Source organism: Saccopteryx leptura, chromosome 2 (assembly GCF_036850995.1).
Source record: "Saccopteryx leptura isolate mSacLep1 chromosome 2, mSacLep1_pri_phased_curated, whole genome shotgun sequence".
NCBI classification, from domain to species: Eukaryota; Metazoa; Chordata; class Mammalia; order Chiroptera; family Emballonuridae; genus Saccopteryx; species Saccopteryx leptura.
The window spans coordinates 166,579,233-166,589,559 of NC_089504.1; positions in this window are offsets into that span (position 1 = coordinate 166,579,233).

Here is a 10,327-nt window from a genome sequence, read left to right on the forward strand (position 1 = left end):
TGGGATTAATGCCATGGCCTTGATATTTGAGGCTTATACACCAAATTCTCCCTAGGTGTGGATGTACTTTTAAAAACAAGGTGCAAATGCCTGACCTGGGGTGTGCTGTGGACAAAGCACTAGCCTAGGGTGCTGAGGTCCCTGGTTCAAAACCCTAGGCCCAATCAAGGCACATATGAAAAGCATCAACAAGTTGATGCTTCCAACCCCTCCGCGTCGCCTTTCTATCTCATGTCAATCAATGAATTTTTTTAAATTGATAAATAAAATGAAATAAAAAGAAACAAGGTTCAAACAGGCAAATATAAGAAAAAAAATCACATGCAAGAGAGAAGCTTCTGATAGGGTGCAGCTAAAGAAATGACAAAGGGGCCCTAGCCGGTTGGCTCAGCGGTAGAGCGTCGGCCTGGCGTGCGGGGGACCCGGGTTCGATTCCTGGCCAGGGCACATAGGAGAAGCGCCCATTTGCCTTTCCACCTCCCCCCTCCTTCCTCCCTGTCTCCCTCTTCCCCTCCCGCAGCCAAGGCTCCATTGGAGCAAAGATGGCCCGGGCGCTGGGGATGGCTCCTTGGCCTCGACCAGAGCGACTCCCCGGAGGGGCAGAGCATCGCCCCCTGGTGGGCGTGCCGGGTGGATCCCGGTTGGGCGCATGCGGGAGTCTGTCTGACTGTCTCTCCCCGTTTCCAGCTTCAGAAAAATTAAAAAAAGAAAAAAGAAATCACAAATGAAAGTCGGGTTTGCCGCACTTGGATTGTCTGTTTTCTCATCAGCGAGAACAAGCACAGGTGGCTTTTCGCCCTTATTTTCTCTCCAATCAAGTCCTGCATGTGCTTTCAAGTATCCTCCTTGGGCAGGACCCTGGACCTCCCTCCTTCCGTGCCTCCTTTCATCTGCTGTCCTTTCACCACACCCACAGCGCTCTGGAGCGACCTTTCCTCAGCAAGCCAGACAGCCTCCACTCCTGTCGCCGCAGCGGGTCACGTAGGCAGGGAAGTGGCTGTGGGGAGCTACCCCCACCCTCACTCCGCCCCGCCCCGCAGCCTCCGCCAGGCACTGAAGCTGCCCCCCCCCCCCCCGCCCCCTGCGCCGCCTCCAGGACGGGGGCACAGAGTCCTGCTCCCACCGAAGCTTGCTGAAGGAGTACATGAACAACTTTTTAGGTCTTACACAGAAAAAATAAGCACTTCAAGTTTGCCCCCAGGGCAGACCGCGTGTGGTAACCCTCACTGAGGGATGCACGTCATTCCGAATGACCCAACGCCTAGCTGGGGCCGCACAAGCCCAGAGGCTATCTGCAAGAAGGAGGTGGAACTCAGATCCCTCTGATCAACTTGGCCCTTTCTCCCTTCATTCCTTCATTCCTGAAGGTGCCTGGCCCCCCACATGCAATGGAAAACTAAGTGCTGTCAATTTAATTTTGCCCTCTCGATCCTTCTTCCCTACACCATGCCTCTGAACCATTACAGTAGCCTCACCTCTAACTGGTCACTTCTGTCCTCCCTGCTGTGTCCCAAAGCCCCTGTCTCTCCCACTGCTACCAGAGGACAAAAGCCAAGAGGCAAGCCTGGCTGTGGCACTTTCCCCGCTCCCTGACAGCAATAAGAGAAGCCCACCATGGAAGGGACAGGGGCTTCCGTGCCACCCCAAGCTCCCTGGCCATCTGCAGCTCACAGAACACCTCATTCTGTGGCACACTGCCATGCCCGTGCCCAGCGGTGGGATTCAAATAATTTAACAATTGGTTCTCTGCCTTAATGACCATTTTAAGTATAAAAAATGATATACCAAAAGGTAGTTTATTATTTCATGCATTTAATACTTAAATAAGAACAATAAAAGTACACAAACTGGATTGTTATAAGAAAGAGTTTAAAAATATTAATGATAAAATACTAAATAATACCTGACAAAAAACAATACAACTGTTAAGATATTTCCAGTGACAGCTTGTCACCTCTGGTTGTTTGGCACTTTTTCTCTTTATGTTATATGTTTGTTTACTGAAGTAACAAACACAAGGAAATGAAATGTAGTGTTTCATCAAAGGCATAATAAATTTTATGAAATGAATAAATAAATATTATAATCATAGTTCTGTCAAATTTTTTTCACCTATGGACGGAGTCAACACTACTATGGGCACTTAGAATACACTGTTGCACAGATGAACATTAAAAAAGAGTAAGGAATGTAAATTTGTGATTTCCACATGGGGCAGCTGCCCAGGTGCCCACCTTAGAGAGAACCCTGATGACAAGTGCCATTTTAACAACCAGTTCACTGACTCAACAAAAAATTAGGTATCGGTTCCGCCGAACCCATGTGAACCAGCTGAATCCAAACCCACCTGTGCCCCTCTAGCTCCTTTCCACCTTTCTCCACAACTTTGCCTCGCCAACTCAAAGACCTTCTTGGCTCTGATAGCAGCATCCCCATGTTGCTCCAAGCTGGGTCAAGCCACCCCCAGCTCCCCAGCCTCTGCTCTGTCTACATGGAGCACACTTGATAATAGACGAGACTATCTGTCTACCCCCCACTGCAGCATATGTAGATGCCCCCAGAGCCCACACCGTGGCCTTTTACTCACCTGCAACTCTGTGGCCAGCCCAGTGTTTGGCTGATAATAGGTGCCCAAGAAGCTGAACATGGCTGTTGGAAGCTTTTACCCCCATTAGTGTCCCCAAGAGCTTCATTCCTCTATCCAGCTATGAGGAATCAGGCCAGAATATGAATCCAAACATTGTTATGGATATGGTGCACCAAGGTTCTGATGCATGGTGGAAAATGTCACTAATAGGGTGCTGTCAGTTTAGACTAATGACAGAGCAGTTGCTTCTTTCCCTTCTGGGTGACTGACTTTTACCATGGGAATGTAGTTAGTGTTTCTGATGCTTCTCCTTCTTTCCCAGATCCAGCGGAATAAGAAAACTGGAATCCCACCCAAAGTGGGGAGAGAGGAGTCATTGTTTCTCCCTCCAGAGTTCCAGAACTGGCCATGGAGTAGGGGCGGGTGGCCAGTCAGACAGAGGTCTTTTCTGGCCAGGTCACAGAAGGACAGCCCTTCCAGCACAAGAGAGGCCTCCACATGGCTGTGCACATCATTACTCAGGAATGTTTGTGGAGAGGCCACCAACCCACCCCATCCGGCAAAGGCTTGGCTGGCATGGGCTGATCACTAATAGAGAAAGTTAGGAAAAGGTCTGGCAGCTTGAACACAGTAGGAGTGGCCAGATATTCAAGGACTAAGCCCTTGAAAACACATTGTTTTAAAGCCAGCCACCCATTTATACACATTTCAGGCATAGCATTATGACTCCAATCCTAATGGTGACATTTCAGTCAGGGGCTCTGCATTCTATGAGGCTAACAGGTCTCACTGTTTCCAAAGGCGTTCTGGGCTCCAAGAGAAATCTCATTACAAAATGATTTTTCTCTGGAAGGGTCCAGGCCATGGCTCTTTGTACCTCACCCACTATTGGCATTGGCCCCTCAGGGTCTCTTTGGAGTACTGGCAATCAGCCTGGACCAGTTAACTGGGTCCTGTCCTGACTCTTACATTACCCTGAGTCAGACTCAGCACAATCCAGCTGAGTAAAATCCAGAGGACTCGCTCATCGCCAGGGGATTTGTTAGTGAATGTAAGTGCACCACACAATGAAACACTACATAGTCATAGAAAAAGTATAAATACAGAATAATCTCCAAAATATATTGCTATGTGAAAAAAGTGAGGTTACAGAACAATGGAATTTATATAGTACTGGTCATGTGAAAAAGCAGAAAAGAATATTTGTATATATTTGCATATAATCTCTAAAAGATTTTTTTAAATAAATTTTTAATTTAATGGGGTGACATCAATAAATCAGGGTACATATATTCAAAGAAAACATGTCCAGGTTATCTTGTCATTCAATTCTGTTGCATACCTATCACCCAAAGTCAGATTGTCCTCCGTCACCTTCTATCTAGTTTTTTTTGTGCCCCTCCCCCACCCCCCCTCTCCCTCCTTCCCTCCCCCCACCCCCCCGTAACCACCACACTCTTGTTCATGTCTCTTAGTCTCGTTTTTATGTCCCACCAATGTATGGAATCCTGCAGTTCTTGTTTTTTTCTGATTTACTTATTTCACTCCGTATAATGTTATCAAGATCCCACCATTTTGTTGTAAGTGATCCAATGTTATCATTTCTTATGGCTGAATAGTATACTATGGTGTATATGTGCCACATCTTCTTTATCCAGTCCTCTATATTTTTTTACAGTGATTAAAGCCTTTAAGCAAGCTCTTGGCCAATACAGCAAGAATCCATAAAAGAGTAGTGTCTTTAACATGTTCACCAAGTCCAAGTTGGCACCAACACCATGCCAAATCCCTGAAAAATGCAACCCAACCCCAGTTCAGTCTGTTAGGAGCTGTCACAGGAGCAGGAATCCAGGAAGAGTCCACATCCAGGAAAAGTTTGCATGGCACTGGAATTGTTGTCACAATTCTATACTTTGCAGATCACGTCCAAGTCCCAATGACCGCTGCTTCTAGCTGGTAATGATTCAGGTAGACTGGAAAAGCCATCTGCAGCATGTGTGGATATGGAGCTTCTGTTCCCCTCTGCCTGGAAAGATGAGACCAGGTTGCTTTTCCCTGGAGCTCTGCGACTGTGGCTTGGTAAAGAGAACTTTGGGATACACTAAGATGAGTGGCAAAGGTAGATTCATAATAGAAGTTGGCAAAAGGGGGAAAGAGAGCTCTAAATTAGAAGTAGGTCCCAGCCTGAAATATGAGTGGGGCATTGAGGTAGGAGGAATAAAGGAAACACTATATATTAGACAAAGCAGCAGAAAATAGGACTATCAACACCCACAACAGAAATCTTTTTTTTTTTTTTTTTGTATTTTTCTGAAGCTGGGAATGGGGAGAGACAGTCAGACAGACTCCCGCATGTGCCTGACCAGGATCCACCTGGCATGCCCACCAGGGGCGACGCTCTGCCCACCAGGGGGTGATGTTCTGCCCCTCCGGGGCGTCGCTCTGCCGTGACCAGAGCCACTCTAGCACCAGGGGAAGAGGCCAAGGAGCCATCCCCAGCGCCCAGGCCATCTTTGCTCCAATGGAGCCTTGGCTGCGGGAGGGGAAGAGAGAGACAGAGAGGAAGGAGGGGTGGGGGGTGGAGAAGCAAATGGGCGCTTCTCCTATGTGCCCTGGCCGGGAATCGAACCTGGGTCCCCTGCGCGCCAGGCCGACGCTCTACCGCTGAGCCAATCGGCCGGGGCAACAGAGATCTTTTTTGAGGGAAGAATAAAAATCCTGACTATTCAGGCTAGACATAGTTAAGTGGCCCTTGTGCAAATGAGATCAGTTTACCTGCTTCTTGGAACAAATACCCTAGGCTCGTCCACAGTGTCGGAGATGAGGCCGACAGCCCTGGGCACCTTCAGCCTTCAGTGGCAAAACCCAGCATTCTGGGCAAGGTTAGATCATAGGTGGCTGGAGCAGGGCTGGAAGAGACTGAACCTTCCCTTAGAGGAACGAGGGAGAAGCCTACCTTCCAGTGTCCCTGTTTTCTCACAGCAGAGGCATGTAAGTCTGGCAGGCTTTATCTCAATGACCTTCCTTTCCACTATTGAAGCATGACCAGATGGCATCCTATAAGACCCCTTTGGGGTGTTGGAGCCTTTAAGGGCGTATCCTAAAAGCTGGTAGTTCCCCTGATCTCTATTGGGCTTTTTCTGCCTCTTGGTATCTTAAAGGCCATGCTCAGAAGATCTCGCTGAGGGGTTTGAGGATCCCCATCCGCCTATATTAATCTTTTCCATATATCTGGAGCTATTTGGAAAAAGACAAAACAGTGTTATTAGCTGGATCAAATAAAGAAGGTAGTAGTTTGCAACATCCTTAAAAAAACAAGAAAAGCTTTTATCCCCAGAAAACAAGGACAGAAAGCTATTTACAAAGGAAACTTCAGAGAAATATAAGAACTATTGGAAAAATTTAAAATATGACAGAAAAGCCCTGACCAGATAGGTCAATTGGTTAGAGCTTCATCCCAGAGCTCAGAGGTTGCTGTTAAATTCCCAGTCAGGGCACATACAGGAGCATTTTGATATTCCTCTCTCTCTCCTTCTCCCCCTGCCCCCCCTAAAATCAATACAATAAACTTTTTTTAAAAAATGACAGAAAATATGAAAAACTCAATAGAAGAAATGAATATAAAATGGAGGTAATATCCCTTAAAAATAGACCAAAAAAAATCTAAGGTATAGAAATAAGGCAAGAAAATAATTTTTTTTTTTTCATTAAAACACCAGTCCAGGAGGTACCATATCTTACTAATGGATTTGGAGGCGGGGGAAAGAACTCAGCAATGAAATAATCCAAAAAAATTTCCCAAAACTAAAAGATATGAATTTCCTGATTGAAAATGCTTGCTAAATGCCTGGCACTAAAAGAAAAAAAAAAGTTAAAAAGTCCACACTAGGTCACACCACAGTTAAATTTCAGAACAGTAGGGACAAAATGAAGATTTCTTAAGAAAAATAAATATGTCAAATGTAAAGAATCAGAACTCAGAATGGCTTGGGATTTTTCAAATACTGATTGGAAGCAAAGAAGCAGTGCTTTCAAATTCTGAAGTTTACTCCCAAGTGAGACTATTTATCAATAAAGTGTGAGGGTAGAATAAAGTCATTTCAGAATGTTCCTCAGCCAGCTCTTGCTGCATAAGGAAAACCATGAGCCCTCAAAGGCACTCAAGGTATGTATTTTTATTCTTGTCCATATGTCTGTGTATCAGCAGAGATGACTCTCCTACAGGCTCTAGAGTCTGCAGGCTACCTGAGGAGGCTCTGGTCCATGTGCAATACCGATTATTAATCTAAGCAAAATTGCAATACACTATAATTATAATTTGAAGAATGACAGGATGGAAGTGATGAATATGTGTTGTGGAGAAGGAAAGGAAAGAAAGCTAGATCCTTAGTCTGGAAATAGAGTAACGAAGTAGTTAAGAGCATAAGCTCAGAGCCAAATCACTCTGGTTTGAATCCCAAGTCAGTCACTTATGAGATATATGATCTTGGGCCAGTTACTGACTATTTCTGTCCCTCACTTTCCTCATCTTTAAGGTGATTTTAATAATAATACTCACTTTCAGAGCTATTATGACCATTAAATAAATTAGTAGATGGGAATTATCCAGAAAAGTGCCTTGCACATGTTAAGTGCTATATAAGTGGTTGCTTTTTTTTTTTTTTGTCATGGTGGAGAACTAATAGAAAATGACTCAACTAAAGAAATCAAGAGGTAATAATTCCATTTTATTATTTATAGACATGGATACAAGAAGAAGAAAGAAAAGAAGGAATGGACACTGCTTTTTTTTTCTCAACAAAATTGCAGAAGTGATTGATTCTTATGAGCATAATAACGTTGAGGAAAAATAAAACTAAAAATAAAGAAAGATGAAAAGTGGGAAGATGCCAAGCCATGGATGAAGAAGACAGCCATTATATTTTTGATAGTAGAAGGCCTAAATGGTACTCTGACGCTAGAAATGGAACATAGAGATCAAAATAGTGATCCAGAAGCACACAGGTGTCTATAGAAGGAAAAACTTGCCAATTTTCACTTAATGCAAGAGACAATATGTGTTTGTACTTGGTAAAAACAATTGGGCTCAGAAATGTTCTAACTCCTGCAACATAATAATCACTATTATTAGAGACATTGCTCCAGCACTCTCTCTCATGGTACATTAGGTAATCTGTGAATATTCATAGACACAATGTCCTTCCTTTTGTTATTTTTCCAAGTTAAACCATTACATATTAAAATGTCAAGTAAGTGGGAGCTTAAAGCAAATTTATTCTATTAAAAATCTCCCCTTTTTTAGTAATACCATTCTCTTACAACTTTTATTTTCTGGGTACTTTTGTTTTCACCCATTAAGATAAACAAATGAACAAATAACCAATCAATCCCTCAAAACTTGTCTTAAAGAAAAAGAAAATAAGTCAACAAAATCAGAATATTAAATCACTCCATATAAAATTAATATTATAGGACAGTCTAACACACACACACACACACACGAGTATGTTTAGGATTTCTAAAGAGGGAAATGAAGGGGTGGAATAACTTCAACTGAAAATGAAAAAAAAAACATAAACAAGCAGAAATAAACCTAAAATAGGTCTTTTTTTTAAAAGAAAACCATTAGAAATCTTAGAAGTAAAAAATACAAACATTGAAATAAAAATGCAATAGATGGGATAAACTCTAGACATGACATAGCAAAGATAAATCAGTGCACTGAAAAATAGTAGTGAGGAATGAATTCAGGATGTAGTACCAAGTTAAGTTAATGAGAAATAGAGACTTGGAGATAAGATTGAGAGGTTCCAAGAAGTGTCCAATGGGAATGCCAAAATGAAAGCATGGGGGCATGACAGAGAGGAAACATTTAAAAAAGTAATGCAGATAATATTCCAGAATGGAAGAAACATGTTCTCATGTACATTGGCTACTAAGCAGGAAAAATAAAAAAATTAATTTCATACACAGATACATTGTAGTGAAATTTGAGAACATTCATTCAGGATAAAGGAACAGTTCTAAAAGCCATGATAAAAAAAAAAAAAAAAAAAAAAAAAGATACATTATCTACCAAGGAATTTCAGCAGACTTCTTATCAGAACAGTAAATGCCAGAGGGTGATGAGGTAATACCTTCTAAAGAGCTGAGAGAAATGACTGTCAGTACTATTAATATCTATGGAGAAATAAACTAAGACTCTGCTGAGTTCAGTAGTTCTCCTGAGATTCCACAGGTGGGATTCAAACCCAGACAGTTTTAGCTCCACAGTCCAGATTCTTAGCTATTAACCTGCCCTGAATGTATAGGCACATAGGAAAAATTTATAAAATAAAATAAATGACTTACCAAACAACAGCTAGGCTAAATATTTAACAACAAGAAAATGAATAAATTATGGTATAGTCACACAAGAGAACACTAAACATCAGTTAAAATGAATAAACTGTACCTACACCTCAAAATTATAAGATATCATCAACCAGGAATGTGTTCCCAGACCTCTGAACCCTTCAACTAAAGCAGGGGTCTCAAACTCGCGGCCCACGGGCCGTGAGTTTGAGACCCCTGAACTAAAGAATTAAAAGACTGATGAAAGGAATTAAAGGTGAGGTTAAATATTTTTTTCTGAAAATTTTTTTCCTGGGAAATTTACCTGTTACATCTTTAAAACAACATTGAGGATAGGATGTGAGAAAAAAATACCAGTCTAACTACCAGTCTATTGTTTAAACTGGAAATTGTTAAGGCATCTGAAAATTTGAAAGGGCTGACCAACCATCTGATCCTACCTGTAGAGGTGATGTGAAAAAAATAAAACTCGGAGTTAGAGGGATTCCAAGATGGCAGCAGAGTAGGAAGATGCACAAATTGCCACCTCCCACGACCAAATTGGATTACAAATTAATTTAGGAACAATCATTGTGAAAAACCAACTTTTGACTTGAAAACCAAGAAGCACAGAAGAATCCACACCGAGCCTGGTAGGGAGTATGGGAGCATGGTGGGGGCTCCTCTGCTCCCAGGAGCAAGGGGAGGTTGAGGCCAAGGGTCCATAAAGGCTCTCATTACAAGGAGATAGACCCTGAGAGGCAGGGGTTCTCAGTCCCAGGACTGGAGCCCCAGCCTAGAAACCCAGGGACTGGAGGAGACAGCTGACATCATTGAGTGGGGAGAAGAACAAGAGTTCTGTTTGTGGGAAGCGGCTGGTGAAAGAAAGTGCAGCCTTAAAGGGCCAGTGCAGAAAATATCGCACAGCCACTTGCCTGGGGCTCCAGGGGCGTGGAGGGCTGAGAGGACTGGTCTTGCATGAGGACAGTGGGGAGATTGAGACACGGGGACACAAACAGTGATGGGGAGAAAAAACCTGAGCTGAGCTGAGTCATTCTCCAGTGCCAAGGTGGCCATAGCTGGGGGAGGGGTCTCTCCCTCCATTCTGCACAAGCCTAGTGTGGAACCAGTTGACCCACCTCCAAAAAGCTCTCCAGCTCCAGTCACCATGAAAAATTCTTCAGAAAGGAGGAAGTAAAGGGGAGGGGCAGTGACTCAGGTTTCCAAGGAGACCTGAGCTACACCTCCCCCTTCATACTGAGAATGCACCCCATCCCTGGAGAAGCGCTGGGAAGACCGCACCTTCACATTCTCAGAGGTCATACCGACTGCATTCCTGGATACAATTTCAACTGAGGCAAAAACAAAAACAAAAACAAGATACACCCACTTCCCCCCTGCTAAACA